The sequence below is a fragment of the Marmota marmota genome, unplaced genomic scaffold (assembly GCF_001458135.2).
Source record: "Marmota marmota marmota unplaced genomic scaffold, marMar, whole genome shotgun sequence".
Classification (NCBI taxonomy): domain Eukaryota; kingdom Metazoa; phylum Chordata; class Mammalia; order Rodentia; family Sciuridae; genus Marmota; species Marmota marmota.
In genome coordinates, this window is record NW_026000026.1 from 13,683,077 (window position 1) to 13,697,994 (window position 14,918).

The following is a 14,918-nucleotide window of genomic DNA, read 5'->3' on the forward strand; positions in this document are numbered from 1 at the left end:
GGAGCAGAGGGAGACGTATCTATCCACAGGCAGCAAGGAAAGACCCATCTGTGCAGGATGACTGCTGGAAAGTGTCACCCACGTCCCAGCAATGCCTCTCCCTGGCCAAACGATGGGGTGAATAAGCACAGAAGGTTGGGGGGCTAGGAGTCCAGGTAAATTCAAGAGGTGTTTATATGATCTATGCCGTGGTCATTTCGAATAGGACACTACCACTGGACCGCGGGTACCATGCTACCTGTGCCATCTCCTGCACGTTATTTTCAGAAGCTTCTTCTGGTTCCTGTGGCAAATGTCTACAGCTACAGGGGAAGCCCACCAGAGGTGTCACGGTCATCCAGAGGAGTGTGGCTTGGACTAGGAGGTAGAACGGGGAGAGAAGGCTTCCTTCTGGTCCTCTTCCAGCCCAGCTTCCCTGCCCCTGCCCAACACCCTCCCCTCACCGCCCAGTTCCTCCTCAGCCTGTGTCAGGGCTTCCGGCTGGTTTGTCAGCCGTGAATAGGGCTCTGTGCAGATGAGCCCTGGCTTAGTGGTCTCTGCTCACTGAACACCAGAAGGAAGCAGAGCAGGTGGGTCACTGTGTCCCTTTCTGGTTCAGTCTTCACAGAAATCCCATCGACGGCTCCATGACAGTGAGCCAGACTCCGGGATGAGGAGAGAAGGCTTATCTCCTAGGCTGCATATGATTTCATTCAAATCTGAGCATTTGAAGTCATGTCTCATTCCTGCCTGAGGCTGTGACTCTCATGGGGTCTGTTCTATAGCTTCCTTCCCAGCAAAGCCTGAGTTGGGGACAGCTGAGACTAGCCCCAGGTCCCAGAAGGAAAGAGACCTATATCTCCCTCTAGGGCCACCAGTCCAGGGACAATGGCCCGTCTGTCAGCCTGTAGTGAATGTCATAAGATCCAAAAAGTCACTCTCCTTGCCCTGATGAGCCTTTGAGGACACAGAACAAATTTTTGAAACACACACACACACACACATACACACACACGTAGAAACTAAAGAGGAGGAAGAGGAGGGAATCCAAGGTGACATTGGCTCCAAATGGCACCCAAGGATAACAGCAAAACTGGCCTCTCTGAGCTGTCTGTAGGGCACTTGGTGCTAACCAGGGTGAGCCCATATCCAGCTGGGGCCTGAGAGTGGCCTTGTATGAAAATTGGCACTTTGCAGACTGATCACCTACATATCTTCAGATCATCCTGGATGGAAGGGGTCCCAAGTCCTCATGAGAAGAGGGGAGAATGGGAGACTCAGAGGAAGAGGCTCATGTGGCCACAGAGCAGACATGAGGGGTGCAGCCATGGGCCAAGGTCACCAGGAGCCACCAGAGACTGGAAGAGGCAGGAAGGATCCTCCCCTCAAGCCTGCACAAGGAGCTGGCCACACCTGGACTCGACTTCTGCCCTCCAGGACAGGCCCTGGCCGGTGTGAGCAGAACAGCGGTATATCCTCCCATGTCCAGGTAGGAGATTTCTTGATTGCTTTCTATTGCCCCCGGATGGCCCACTAGTGCTTACCACCACCTCCCTGGGGAAGTGGTGTGGCAGCAGGGTTGGGGAGATGCAGACGCAGCCTCAGCAAAGGCCACCAGCATTTGCAGGGACGCAGGTTGCCATGAGGTTTCCCATGAAGCAAGAGTGAAGGGCAACTGAGAGTCATGAGCAGGTTTCCACAAAGTACCTGAGACCAGGTGCCGCTCCCTGGAGGACTTTGTGTGGCCTCTTGCCATCTTTGCCTCCTCCCTGGCCCACCCCCAGCCACTGCAGCCTTATTCACTACGCATTCTTTGGACAGATATTTATCAAGTACCTAAATATGCCTGGCTGAAGATTGGAGCCACCCTGTGAGCAGGCAGCTCCTGTAATGTCCTGTGGGAAGAGACAAACATAAAAGAAATGAAAGGTGCCAAGCTTTCGGGAAGACTTCCAGAGAATGTGGCTGGAGAGCTCCAGGTGAAGCCATTCAGGCTGCGACTGGAAGGACAAGAGAATAAGTGATCAGTCCATGATGTCTGTTATGCCACTGGTCACCACAGTCGATGTGACACATCTGGCTGGTCTAGGGGGTGGCCTTTTATCTCCCAGAGCCACTTCCAAAAGACCTTCCCAAGGAGGAGCAGTCCAGAGCTCTATGTCAATCAGTGTTCTGAAGCTACATGTGCAGTGATTGATTAGCAGTGTCTGCTAGGAACATGGGCAAGGAGAGGGTCAGGAGTGCCATGTATTTGCCATCCTTCATAACTGAGCGTCTTGTTCCTCTCTCAAAGCCCCAAACACTTTCTAGGTCCAGTGGCATACACTTGATAGATGTTTAAAAAATTTTTGCTGTTTGATCAATACAGTTTATTCCACAGTTATTTTATAGCCTGGTGACCGCAAGCTAGATGAAGAGATACGAGAGGGGAGGGGTAGGAGAATCTGGCTGCCAGGTGGGGGTTGAGAGACGCCTGCCAGACAAGGAGACCATCTTGCCAATGGAGCAAGAGGGGCTGATCTCTCCAAGCCTGTGGGCCTGCACAGCGCCTGGCACTGTCTTAGATTTTGGGAGTGCCAAGACCCCTGCCCACGAAGACACCTGTCTAAGCTCATGAGCTTTTTTGCAAGAAATTCTGCTGGCCTCCTCGAGAGGCAGGATTCTAGAGCTGAGATGCCCTGGTGGCAGCTCCTGCCTCCTAACCCAGCAGAGAAAGAGGGCTCTGGTGCCATTTGACAAGCACTCCTATGAAAGCGCCCTTAGCAGGCCAGAGAAAGACCCTACCCAATGGGTCCTGGTCCCAGTGTCCAGAGCTTAAACTCTCTTAAGATGAGGAACTATCATACGGAGCCCCACCTGCAAAGGACAAGGGTGTGCTGTGTGGGCCCCACGTCGGCCCTGGTTCCTGTTTCTGTGGGATCTTCCATCTTGCAAGCCAGATAGCCACAGCATGTTCTCTGTAGATGTTTTTCCACTTTTTCCAGAGCCAAGAACCAAGGGAAAAGCTGGAAAATGAAAAAGTAAGGAAAGTAAAGTTCAGGCCGTGTCCACCACATTGGGGTGGCCTTAAGAGAGTGCTTTCTTGAAGGATGCTGGTCCTACTGGCCCTCCCTAGGACCATGTGCTCCCTGATGTGCTGGGAATGTTCAGACCCCTCTGTCCCCAAGATTCTCACAAACACACCTGTGTACCACAGGAACAATGCAGCAGCCACTGAGGCTTCCAATACTTCCCTCCCTCTGCTTGCCTGTCTGAGGAACCAGAAAAGGCTCGTGGGTGACCTGTGCCTGGTCCAGGTGAGTGGCAGCTCACCCTCACTGCTCTGTGGCTGTGGTCTGAGGTCAGAGTTGGCATGAAGGATGCTGCTCCTGGCAGTGTAAGCATGCTCCATCCTGAGACACCAGAGCCTCTGGAGGGCCACCAGAGCAGAAAGGGGACATCTTCTAGGGCCTCTGCATGAGAAGACCAGCAGTTGTCAACCAGGTCTCCAGGGGACATTGGCCATATCTGGAGCCAGTGTTGGCTGCATTGTGTGGGGGAGGCTGTTGAGGACGTCTGGCAACAGAGGTCAGGATGCTGCTCAGCACCCTGCAGGGAGTGACAGGATGGCCCAAGTGCCACCTGTGCCCAGGGCCAAAGAATGCTGCCTCGAGTCCCTTGTTGTCACTGAGGCCACCGAGGTGTTCACTGTCCCCAGGGCTCCCCATGGGGTGGGAATGCCCTTCTGGAGCTCAGGCCAGCCAGGGGCCAAGGGGGAGAGGCCTTTCCCAAGGCAGGACAGTTATCTGACAGCCACTCACTGAGCTCACTTCCTCCTCTCTTTCCTGTTCTCTTCTGTGATGGGAGGCCTGGTGGACTTTCTTTTTTCTTTTTTCTTTTTTTTTTTTTGTAATTGTAGTTGTAGATGGACAGCCTGCCTTTGCTCTATTTGTTTATTTTGGGTGGTGCTAGGGACCTAATCCAGTGCCTCACGCATGCTAGCCAAGCACTATAGCCCCAGCCCCCTGGTACACCTTTCAAATAAAAATGGGTGAAGAGAAAGCCTGGATGTCCCTGCAATCTGTCCCCACCCGAGGAAAGAAGTGAACCCAACTGGAGGCCCATCCTAGAGAGACCAAAAAATCAAAAAGGAAGGAAGGAAGGAGGAAGGGAGGTTTCACCCTGGTAGACCCCCGACAGGCCCTCTGTGCCTGCCTCACATGGAGATGCTCTGTAGAGACTTCTGGAGAGGGGCTTTGCAATCCTTCCATTCCAAGCAGTGGCCAGGGCAGGCGGCCACGGGGATGTGGGACTGAGACGACCCAGTTGGTGGGAGCCCACCAGCCTGCCCCTGAAAGGAAAGGCCGCCCCAGAACCTTCTCCATGGCTGCAGCTTGGCTACATCAGTGCTTCCAACCTGGAGGAACTTCTGCCCCCAGGAACCTCAGTCTTTAGGCTCTGAGTCAGAGCTGGAGCCCCAAGATGCCCATGTGCACTTACCCCAGGAAGCTGTGTCACCCAGGAGACCTCACCCTTCCCTTCCTGCTGTACCTCTCCCTGTGACCTCGTCCCCTGGAACCTGCACAACTTAACTCCTGGTTTCTGCTCCAGCATTACCTCTTCCCAGAGGCCTTCCCTGGCACCCCTCCTGTGTCTGTTGTCTGCCATGAGGCAGGACCCTGTGTCTTGTTGGCCGTTATGTCCCCAGCAGCCAGCTTGATGCCTGGCATACAGTACCAGCTCTGCCAACATCTCAGTGCTTCTGCTGAGCTACTCCTGGGGACTCTGACCTAAGACCATCATGGGTGATGCTAGTATCCCCCACCAAAATCAACATGACCAAGGGATGAGGAGGTTGGCCCTGGAACCAGCTGGGCATGAGTTTCATGTTGACTGTGCCTCTGTGTGACCTCAGGTCAGTCTCAGGAGCTCTGAAACTTCCTCTTTGTGGGACAGGCAGGCAGGAGAGAATTCCACCTGTTTCTGGTGCTGAGAGTTGTAACAAGAAGCATGGCTGAGCCATTTACTCAATCAGGGTGCCAAGACCTGGGTGTTTCTTTCCCAGTTGGTCCTTTGGGACACCATGTTGGTCACCCTCCATGTGCCTCTCATCTTGAAGGACCATGGAGCGGTGAAAACTCTGCTTCTGCATGTGGAGCCTTTGGCTGCGGGATTTGCATCAAAAGCTTCCCAGAGTGGCCCTGTTTGGACTTCAACATGGTGGCCCCTCTGCCAGGGTGGTCCCAGTGAAGAAGGCCTGCTGGGGCCTCCCGTGTGGAAACCAAAGAAGCCTGGCTGGTCCCATGGCCATCAACACACGCCCAGCACTGCGTGCCAGAACCCAGATTGCTAGACTAAGGACAGGCTGGGACACCAGCCGGGCAGTGCTAGGGACCCAATCCAGTGCCTCACGCATGCTAGGTGGGGAAAGGTGGCTGCCCGAAAAGCTCTCCTCAGGTCCCCACCACTATCAGGAGCCCACCCAGACCCCTGACTCAAAGAACAGGCTGTCAGTGCTCCACTCTGGATGGCGGAAGCCTCAGCTCCCAAGGAGGAAATTGCCCTGCTCCGGGCTCTCTCCTGTCAGCCCACAGCCATCTGCCGCCCCAAAGTTTCTCCGGGACCAGGGCCCCTGGCCAAGGCTGACACGTTTGAGAGGAATAGTCCCTCATTTCACACCAAGCTGCACCCTGAGCTCACAGCCCCGTCCTTAGCATGCCGGCTCACACAGTCACCCTCTTTAACTTCAGGCCTAAGCGCCTTTGGCAGGGGTGCTGCCTGCTGCCACCCTGCACACTGTCCAAACAGCCTGGCCACCAGAGATTGTAGCACAGGCCAATCACACCACAGCACGAAGCTTACAGCCACCCCTGACCGCACTGCACGGGGGTTGCTGCTTCATCTGCCCCCCCCCCCAGAGAGGATTGCCTTTATCTCCCAAGAGGTTCATTCATCCATTTACTATTCATTTATTCTTTCATTCACCCAACAAATATTTACAAAGCCCTCACTCTGGGTGAGGAGAGCACAGAAATGAATTAGGTACACACAATCCTGCAGCTCTTCGTGGTTCTGAAAAGAAGATAAGAAAAGCTACATCTGAGGTCCGTGGGGCTCACTGTTCCTTGCCTACCAGGGTGTGCTGGTGACAATGCCCCAGTTTTCCCTGAGAAAGCACCCCTTGCGTTGAGAGCCTGGCCCAGCTGTTGCTCAGGCCAGGCAGAGGCTCAGTCCCCTGGAGACAGCCATTGATGACTGGTCACCCAATTCAGGCCACTGAGACTTGGTTCTGAGACCTTTGCTGGGATGACCATGAGTCCAGTAATAGTGCAAGTTGCCAACTATGCTTATCAAAGCATCTACTCATTCTTCGGAAGGCTTCCTGAAGGCAGAGCTTCATGTCTTAAAATGAGAGGAGAGCACAGCTGGCATGCGGACCAGGCCTTTGTCCACCTGCTGACCCTTGTCTGCTAAGCGGAAATGCACAGTTCCACGCAGACCTGAGTCCTTCCTCCATGTGTACGTGGTCCCCTTCAGCTGGCCTGCCACACCTGTCCACCCCATTTCTGAACTGGACCTAGATCTAAGTGCTCTTAACCCAAAGACAGAAAGAACACCAACATTGTCCCAACAACCAAATATGGGATAAGGTCCTGCTCTTCTCAGGGACTTGGGGAAGATGGCAATGTTTCTTTGTGGTGCACTCAGGAGTGGTAAAGAACTGGCTTCAAGGCCAAAATGCCCCTGCTTAGCTGTGTGGCCCGGGGCAAATAGCTTCCCTTCCCTGGGCTATATGATCTCTAGGCATCTAACTAGTAAACTTTTTATTTCCAAGAGATGCTGAGGCCAGGAGGCACGGAGTAGAGGTCGGAGCGCGTGGGCTGACCAGTGAGCTCCTGGGCATGGCTGTCTCCTGTCCCGTTTCCTCTCTGCTGGACTCCAGAAACCTCACCCTGCCTGGCTGCTACCTTGCTTCCAACCCAACTCCTAACACCTTTCTTTTTCACTTTCTTCTGTTTTTCCTTTTGCTTCGGTTCCAGGCAGATCAGGGTAGGAAATTGTGTTGAATCAAGACAGAAGTGTTTGAGGTTGCTAATGGCATCCCAAGGAAAGGCCAAGTGAGCTATTCCACTTCACATGATGTTTTTATCAGAGGTCCTGGAAAGAGTTTTCTAGTGGGAACAAGTCTGGTTTCCTTGGAAAGATGGAATCCTGGCCAGGCCAGCAGGAAGCTGGGCCCTCCTGGCATGCGGGAGGCTGGAAAGGCCTGTAAGTCAAGCCAAGGCAATCCCGGAGAACAGTCTCTCTCTTTCTGTCCCAAGAACCTGAGCCTCATCCATCTGCCTGGGAATCCTACCCTTTAAGATGGAAGCTTCACACTGCACCTCCATTTGGAGTCATTCTCTCAAGAGAGCACACACAAGACTGTGTTGTATCCATGGTGCTCAAAGGAAAACCGCGTGTGGTCTTCCAACTGGCCAACTTTGAAAGATGCCTGAACTCCAGGATGCTCTGAGAATTGAATCCAGGCCCACTTTGGCCTCGAAGCCCAATAAGATCAGAGCCAGCCTTTGGTCCTCAGCTCGGCCTGCAGCTCTCCGTCCTCCGATCTCCTCCTGCCTACCTGGCTCCTTTCTGCTCCTCAAAGACTCTGGGTCCAGGCCACCATGGGGCTTTGCCCTCACAGCACTCTCTATCCAAGGCTCTTCCATGGCTGTGCCCCACGGCCCTTTGGGGCATGATGTCACTGGCTCTGAGAGGCCTCCCTGAACTACCCCTCCACCCCACGCCTGTCAAAGCTGTCTGTTCTTTCCTGTCCTCCGGGACTTATCCCTCTCAGAGACCACAGTATCTGTGGCTTGCCTTCTGGATCCTTCTCTTAGAAAATTAAGGGTGGGAAGGCATTGGTTTTGACATTGTCTTCTCAGAATCAGGAACAGCACCTGGCCTACGACGGGCCTATCCACCAGAAAGGCAGAATCAGGAGCTCCGTGGGTGTGAATATGTGAGGGGCTGCGGCAGGGACACTGGCTGAGACATCTGTGGAGCTGTGTAGGGACCTCCTTAAGGAGTAACCTCGAGGCTGCTGCTGGGGCCTGAGGTTCCCAGGACTGTCTGTCAGGAGGAATGCATTAGCTGGAGCTCCAGGACCACACGCTGGACTCTGTGGCTATTACTGATGCCCCTGACCACAGTGGCAAGGGCACCTAGCACTGTGAGCACTGAGCCCACCGTCATAGAGCTGAGCACATGCACCTGGCCAGGAGTCAGACAGCAGGAGGGGTGCCGGGCCCAGGTGCAGGCAGAGCTTCAAGCTGCCTCACACCAACGAAGCCAGGTCAGCAGATCAGCAGCAATTGTGTCAGCCACAAAAAATGGCTGCTGTCTCCCTTGCCTTCTGCATCTTGCAAGAAGCTCCCTTGAGGCCCATCCGAACTGTAAATACACAAGAAAGAGAATTCCAAGAAATGCAGCCGGGCTGGCCAAGTGAGCACATTCCCCAGCCGTCATCTCAGGTCCACAGCAGCCAGGATTGATGGAGTGTTGGGGTGGCTCTGGGATCCAGCAGGACCTCCTGAGACTGGCACATCCATCTCTGTGAAATCCAGCCTCTGCTGCCCCTCATCCTTATTCCAAGTCCCTACCTCCCTCCCCAAACAGCCCAGGCCCATTGGGGCTGACCCCTTAGTCCAGAACCCTGAGCCTTGCCACCACCTCCCCACAGGAACCCTTAGCACCTTGAAAGACTCCAGCCTTGCACAACACCTCTGGAAGCCATTTCACGCGAAGGCTGAGTCACGGCCTTGTCCATCCTTCCCTCCCAGCTCCCTTCACTGAAGAAACAGCTATTATACTGCGTTCCTTATGTCTCTTTTCAGAGATGGCCTAATCACATACCAATAAAATATATATTTTTTACTTCCTTATGTGAAATTCTGGATTTTGTGGGTTTTTTTTCCTTTTAACACTGTATCTTGGATATCTTTCCAAATTAAAATATATAGAATGATTTATTTTTTTTAATGGCTGCATGGGATTCCACAGGCATGGGCCACAATTTGTTTGACTGGTTGCTTTCAGTTGGATGTTTAGATGGCTTCCGTTTTCATGGAGATAAACAGCACTGCAGTGAAGATCCTTTTACACGCCAAGATCTATGCCTGGCTGATTTGTAGTTCAGTAGGGATGCCACTTCCTCCAGGAAATTCACCTGAATCTTTAGAAGTTAGTTGTGTTATGGTTTGGATTTTAAATGACCCTCCAAAGCCAAAGGCTTGATTATCAGTCTGTGAGGCTATTAGGAAGCAGTGGCATCTTAAGGAGGTGAGGCTAATAGAAGGAAGTAAAGTTTATGGGGCATGTCCTGGAAGAAGCTCTTGGGTCCCTGGCCCCTGCTCTTTCTGTCTTTGGTCCCAGTTGCTATGAGGGCAGTGGCTCTGCTTCACCATGTGCTCTCACCATGATGTGCTGCCTCGCCCCAGGCCCAAAGCAGGAGCCAACCAACCATGAAATTGTGAACCAAAATCAGCCTTTTCCTCCTTATGAGTTGATGGTTTCAGGTGTTTCGTCACAGTGACAGAAACCTGACTCACACAGGTTGGCTGCCTTTCTTTGGCTTCCAGGCACACTGTACCTAGACTCGCCATAAGATATTGATGTGTCTGCTATCCCTGTGTCCTAAAGTTCATCTGAGTCACCAAGACAATTTGCAGTACCTGACGCACAGTGGGAACTCAACAGATGTCTGTGTATCCAAAGAACAACAGACTTAAGATGCTGATCTCTTCTTCAAGGCTCCAAATCCCACACGCTTACTTTACACACCACCCTCCCCTCCAGAGGCATCGCTGCTTGATGGCCCTCCGGCTTTCTTCAGAGTCCTGCTTCTCCAGCTTTGCTACACTGTCCCAGTCTGGGGTCCCTCCCTCCTTTTCCTGTCCTTCAAGGCACAGGTCTTCCTCACAGCTCCACGAAGGCAGCGTTCCCTGAGACACCGCCTCTCCCTCTCTGGACTGCCGCCGCCTCTGTAGGCACTTGGGCATATTTCTTCAAGCCCCATTGCTCACTGATTGTTTTCCATCTGTTGGTTTGTGTCCCGGCTAGACGCACGTTCTCTGAGAGCAGAGCATCTTTCTCAGCGCTAGTGTCTCCCACCATGTGGGGCTTGTTTGATGCTTCTGTCATTGGCTGCTGGATATTGTCCCCAGGGAATCAGCAAGGGCTTAAAAGTCACCGTCCTGCTAACTGCTATGGTGGGAGATGTGTCACATAGGGAACTCACGGAGTCTTTTCTCTTGCCCTGCTCCCTTAGTCTGGGATTTCAGCAAGTGACTCTCAGTCACATCATGTCCTGTCACCCTAATTCCTAGACTGAAGCATCTCCCCCAGGAAGTCACTCCTTCAGAAGACACCCGGCGTGTGACTTACCTCCCCAGATTCTGGAACCACTGCTTTCCAGAGGAAACGGAGCACCCAGACCCCATAGCCAGCTGTGTTTCCTGACAAGACTGGACACAGTCCGGCTCAATCAACTTTCATTTCCATCAAAAAGACCGGAAGCATGCTGTGGAGCCCCTTAGGTGGCGTGGGTAGGTCATATCTGATGGAGCCAAAGGAAACACTGACCGAAGTTTAGAACTGAACTTAGGAAGGAAAAAAGGGAAAGAAGGAACCAGAGACATGCTTTTCACCGACAATCTCACCTGGAGGTGCAAACTGACTTAGACATCAGCTAAGGAGGAGTTGGCCTTTTGAAGGGAGGGGGAACTAGCCAAGAGGGGACACAAAGTCAGAATTACTGCCCTGGGTGTCCACAACCCTCTTATTAACCCAAGGCCCCTCCAGGCCTTTGAGCTCAGGGATGGCTCCTGGTTAGGGGGCAGGCCCACTCTCACCAACACGCCTGCCCCCACCAGCTCCCCAGCTGGGGAAGAGAAAGAAGAGCAACACACAGGTCCAGGTGGGATCACCACACAGGTGCTCCAAGGAAAGGTGCTGCCATGGCTGAGGGTGGGAAGGGCTTGTCAGGGAATCCAGTATAACCCCCCAAGGCCAGCGGCTTCTCTGGGGAAGGGCTATGGTGGCAGAGGTGGGCTGGGCAGGGGACTGTGGGAGAGTGTATTCCAGCTTATGGAGGTGAAGCCTGGGCCAGTTTCTCCCAGGAGACAGCTGGGAGACAAGGCAGACCTTTTCTCAGCAGAGTGTACCAATAGTGACCTTTTCAGAAAGGTGACGGTTTAGAGCTCCTCCTGAGCCAGGAGCTGACTCTGGAGACATGGAGACCAGCTAGCTGGTCCACAGAGGTGACAAGAGCCATGCAGTGACAGTGAGGAGGAGCAGGAGAGGACGTGGGCCACAGTGAGAGTGCAGAATCCTTTGCAATCTGGTCATGGATGTCAGCAGGTAGCAGGAGCCAAGAGGACTGAGGACCACAGATGGTCCTGAAGGCTCCACTTAGGGGACCACTGTGACCAATCAGGAACTGAGGAGGGGAGCACACTTGGGTCAGAATCCAGTGGCTCATGCTGGACATGCAGGACAACCAGGCAGCTCTGTGCAGGCAGCTAGCTGGAAGCTCAAGGTCCACAGAGAGAAGGTGAGGGTTGAGGATGGAGTTTGGAGGGGAAGGCCAGAGGCAGGTGGTCCCTGAAATCATGGTAGGTAACAGCAAAATAGCTGGGATAAAACCTTGTATAAAGTCAGCATTTGGTGGGTGAGCTACCGAGATCCAGAAGGAGAACAAGATACAAACAAAGTTCTGGAAGCCAGGGTGATACATTTTAAGGAGAGACCTATGGCAATGTGCAGAGGACAGGGTAGATTGAGCACTGGCTGGAGGCAGAAATCTGTTGCATTTGAACAACCAACAGCCCTTTCTGGGCTGTAACACCCTGATTTCAGAAAAAGCCAGCTGTGGTTCATATTGTCAGAGTAGATCTGATGCTGGACCCTTGCTGACCTGAGTGCTGAATGGCCATGTAACCAAGACCTGACCAGTCTGTTGGTCAATCCTTTCTGGTGACAGTTTAGGGGGCAGGGACAGGGACAGGGATGTGACCCAAGACAGGGCAATGAGAGTCAATTCTAGGACTTCTGTTGAAACCATTGGGCAGGAGAAGCACTCTTCCTGCAAGGTGCTACTGTGTGTGATGCCAGCGTGGCACTTCCTCATACCTACCTGAGAGTCGGCCTGAGGAGGAATCCAACCCAAACAGGAAGAGATGAGGCAGACTCGTTGGTACTGTTGACTCTCTGGATCCTGCCATGCCTAGATTTCTTTATTTACTTGTGCCAAAGCATTAGCTTTTAAACTTAAGCCAATTTAATTTGAGTTCTGTCATTTGCAACTAAAGGTGTCCTGACCCGCGCATGTCCATGTGACTAATGAGCGGCTTCTGGTGACAAAGTAGCATCTGGAGAAGGCTAGAGTCCAGCCCTGGACTGGAGGATCACACAAATTACCATGAGCAGGTCAGCGGTTATGGCCATGGGAAAAAAAACCTAGAAACTGAGGAGCTGGCCTCATGTCAATAACTGCTAGCATGAAAACACAACGATTTCCTTTATATTTCAAGGGTTGGGTCATACTGGCCAGCCCTGGCTTGGCACAGCAACTTAGTGTTCCTGCCAAGGGAGATGGTTAAGATGGGAGGCTGATTTATTTGAGTACATATGTGTCAACATCATCCTGGAAAAAAAAGCAAAAAGGGAGAATGCAGATATGCCTGCTGGCATGTGTTATTACCAAAGAGGCCTCTTTCTTGGCCTCAGAGACAGAAAGCCAGAATGTTAGACATTACTTGAATCTCAAGGTTGACCAAGCATGGGCCTTGGAACAACAGAGTCCCCTCTGTATACTGAGCAAGGTAGGGGCCTGCCTTACATAGAGTGGACCTGAGTGGTGATAAGGAACCCCATGAAGACCCCAGGAAGGAAGAGGCAGTGAGTGCTAAGGTGGACTCCTAAACAGCAAGAATCCTGGTGTGGTTGAAGAACCACACTGAGAGGGTGACAGAACCACTCTCTGTCCATGCCACCCACTTCAAGTCTTGTCTGTCCAGTGTCCTCTGGTACTTAATACATCCAATCTCAGCTCTTGACCTATCAGTCCATGCATAACCCATTCCACAGACATTTTTTTTCGGGGGGTGGCACTAAGTCTGGAAAGAAGTGTTCCCCAAGCAGAAGGGGAAGGGCACACCCTTGCAGAGAAGGGTCTTTGAGCCACATCCTGGAGAGAAAGCAATCCACAGGGGTGAGGCCTATTGGGAAGAGCTGTGGATGCCAACCCTCCATCTGTCTGCCATGGGAGAGAATGGAACACCTGCGTGCAGAACACCAGCAAGGGTGGATCCAAGAAAAGCCTGAGGAAATGCTCGTGCCTGGGATGAATCAAAGCTGGTCCTATACTGTATTCTAATACACCCTTGAAGTAGCAGGGACCAACGGTTCAGGAGAGTAAAGGAGAAACACTGAAGATGGGAGACCATTCCATCATTTAGCTTAATGTTGTCTGCCAACCAAGAGAAGAACATCATCAGTTCACATTAGCAACCGCCCAGTGTGGAGTGGCTTGGGGAGCACCTGGCTTTCTACTGAGCACTGACGGAGATCAGCTGCTATGGCCAGAGGGAGCTGTTCTGGGGCCTCCATCAGGCAGTGACATGATCAGATTTGTGCTTTGGAAAGGTCACTGCGGCTGCAGGGTGAGGATGGATGGAGGGGAAGAACCGGCTGGTGGTTTGGAAGCTGCTGGAAAAGCACAGGTGATGAGAACCATAATTCGGGCAAAGGGAGGGGCTGGGCAGTTTCTTGAGGGTAAGAGTTCAGGTCTGTGTCTGAGCAAGACCAAGATGCAGTCACCACTAGATTTTTGTGCTTACACACTCAAATTGTCTGGGGTAAAAAGTTAATGGGATCTACACAAAACAAAACTGATGTCTCTTTCTAGTCCCTGCTTGGGAGAGGGGTGGTCAAAGCTGAAGACAGCACAGAAGTGCATTCTGAAGTTGAAACCCTCAAGGTTTGAGGAACTATTTTGGTAGACAGACTACAGAACTCCTGCTTCTGAATCTGCTTGTTGGGGCGGCTCTGGGCAAATGAGACATTTCTCAGGCTTGGGGGCTTTTGTTGCTCATTCTGATAAAAGAATAACCATCTCTCCTTCTACAGGCACCAAAAAGGCCAAAGTTAAAAGATGTCCATTTGGGACCATCCAAAGCCCTCTTCTACATGAGAATACATTGAAGACACATCTGGATTCCCAAGCCATGAATAAGGATCTCAAAAATGTGCTCTGATATTGTTCCCACCACCATGCCCTCCTCTTTGGAGTGTGCAATGTCCTTGAGGAAGAGGAGCACCCTCCTGAGCTTCCTACAGCAAGCCTGCTGTGGCATAAATCACATGGCTATTGCTGGAGGGCTTACTCTGTGTTCAGCCTGTATGGGGCCCACTGACACTTGCTCACCATGGGTAGGAGTCTCCCACTGCCCAGTCATTGTCTAACCACTGGCCTGTTAGCACTCGAAAACCTTCCTCTGCCCCTGTCATCTGGCTTCTTTTGGAAAAGTCCATGTTTATGGTCTCTTTCTGCACTGATTAGAATGACAAACACACAATAAAACACTTGTCCCCAAAAGTGACTTCTTGGATCCATTAGCAATGTTAGAAAGTGGGTACAAAGCCCAAGAAACAGGACACGGAGGCTCTGTGAGCTTGGGGAGTATTACAGAATCGTAGCCCAGGCCAGGAATGAGTCACAATGAAAGCTTTTAAAATATAAAACCATCAACCTAGATTTCAATTCCAAGGAAACACATACTTGGCCATGAGGGAATGCTTAAAAAAAAAAAAATCAAGCTTAAGCCACTTGACAGGAAAATAAAACAGCCAAGGAACATTCAAATATAATGATTTACATCCTTCCCCGGCTCCTGTCCAACGTGGGTCTGGGCGTA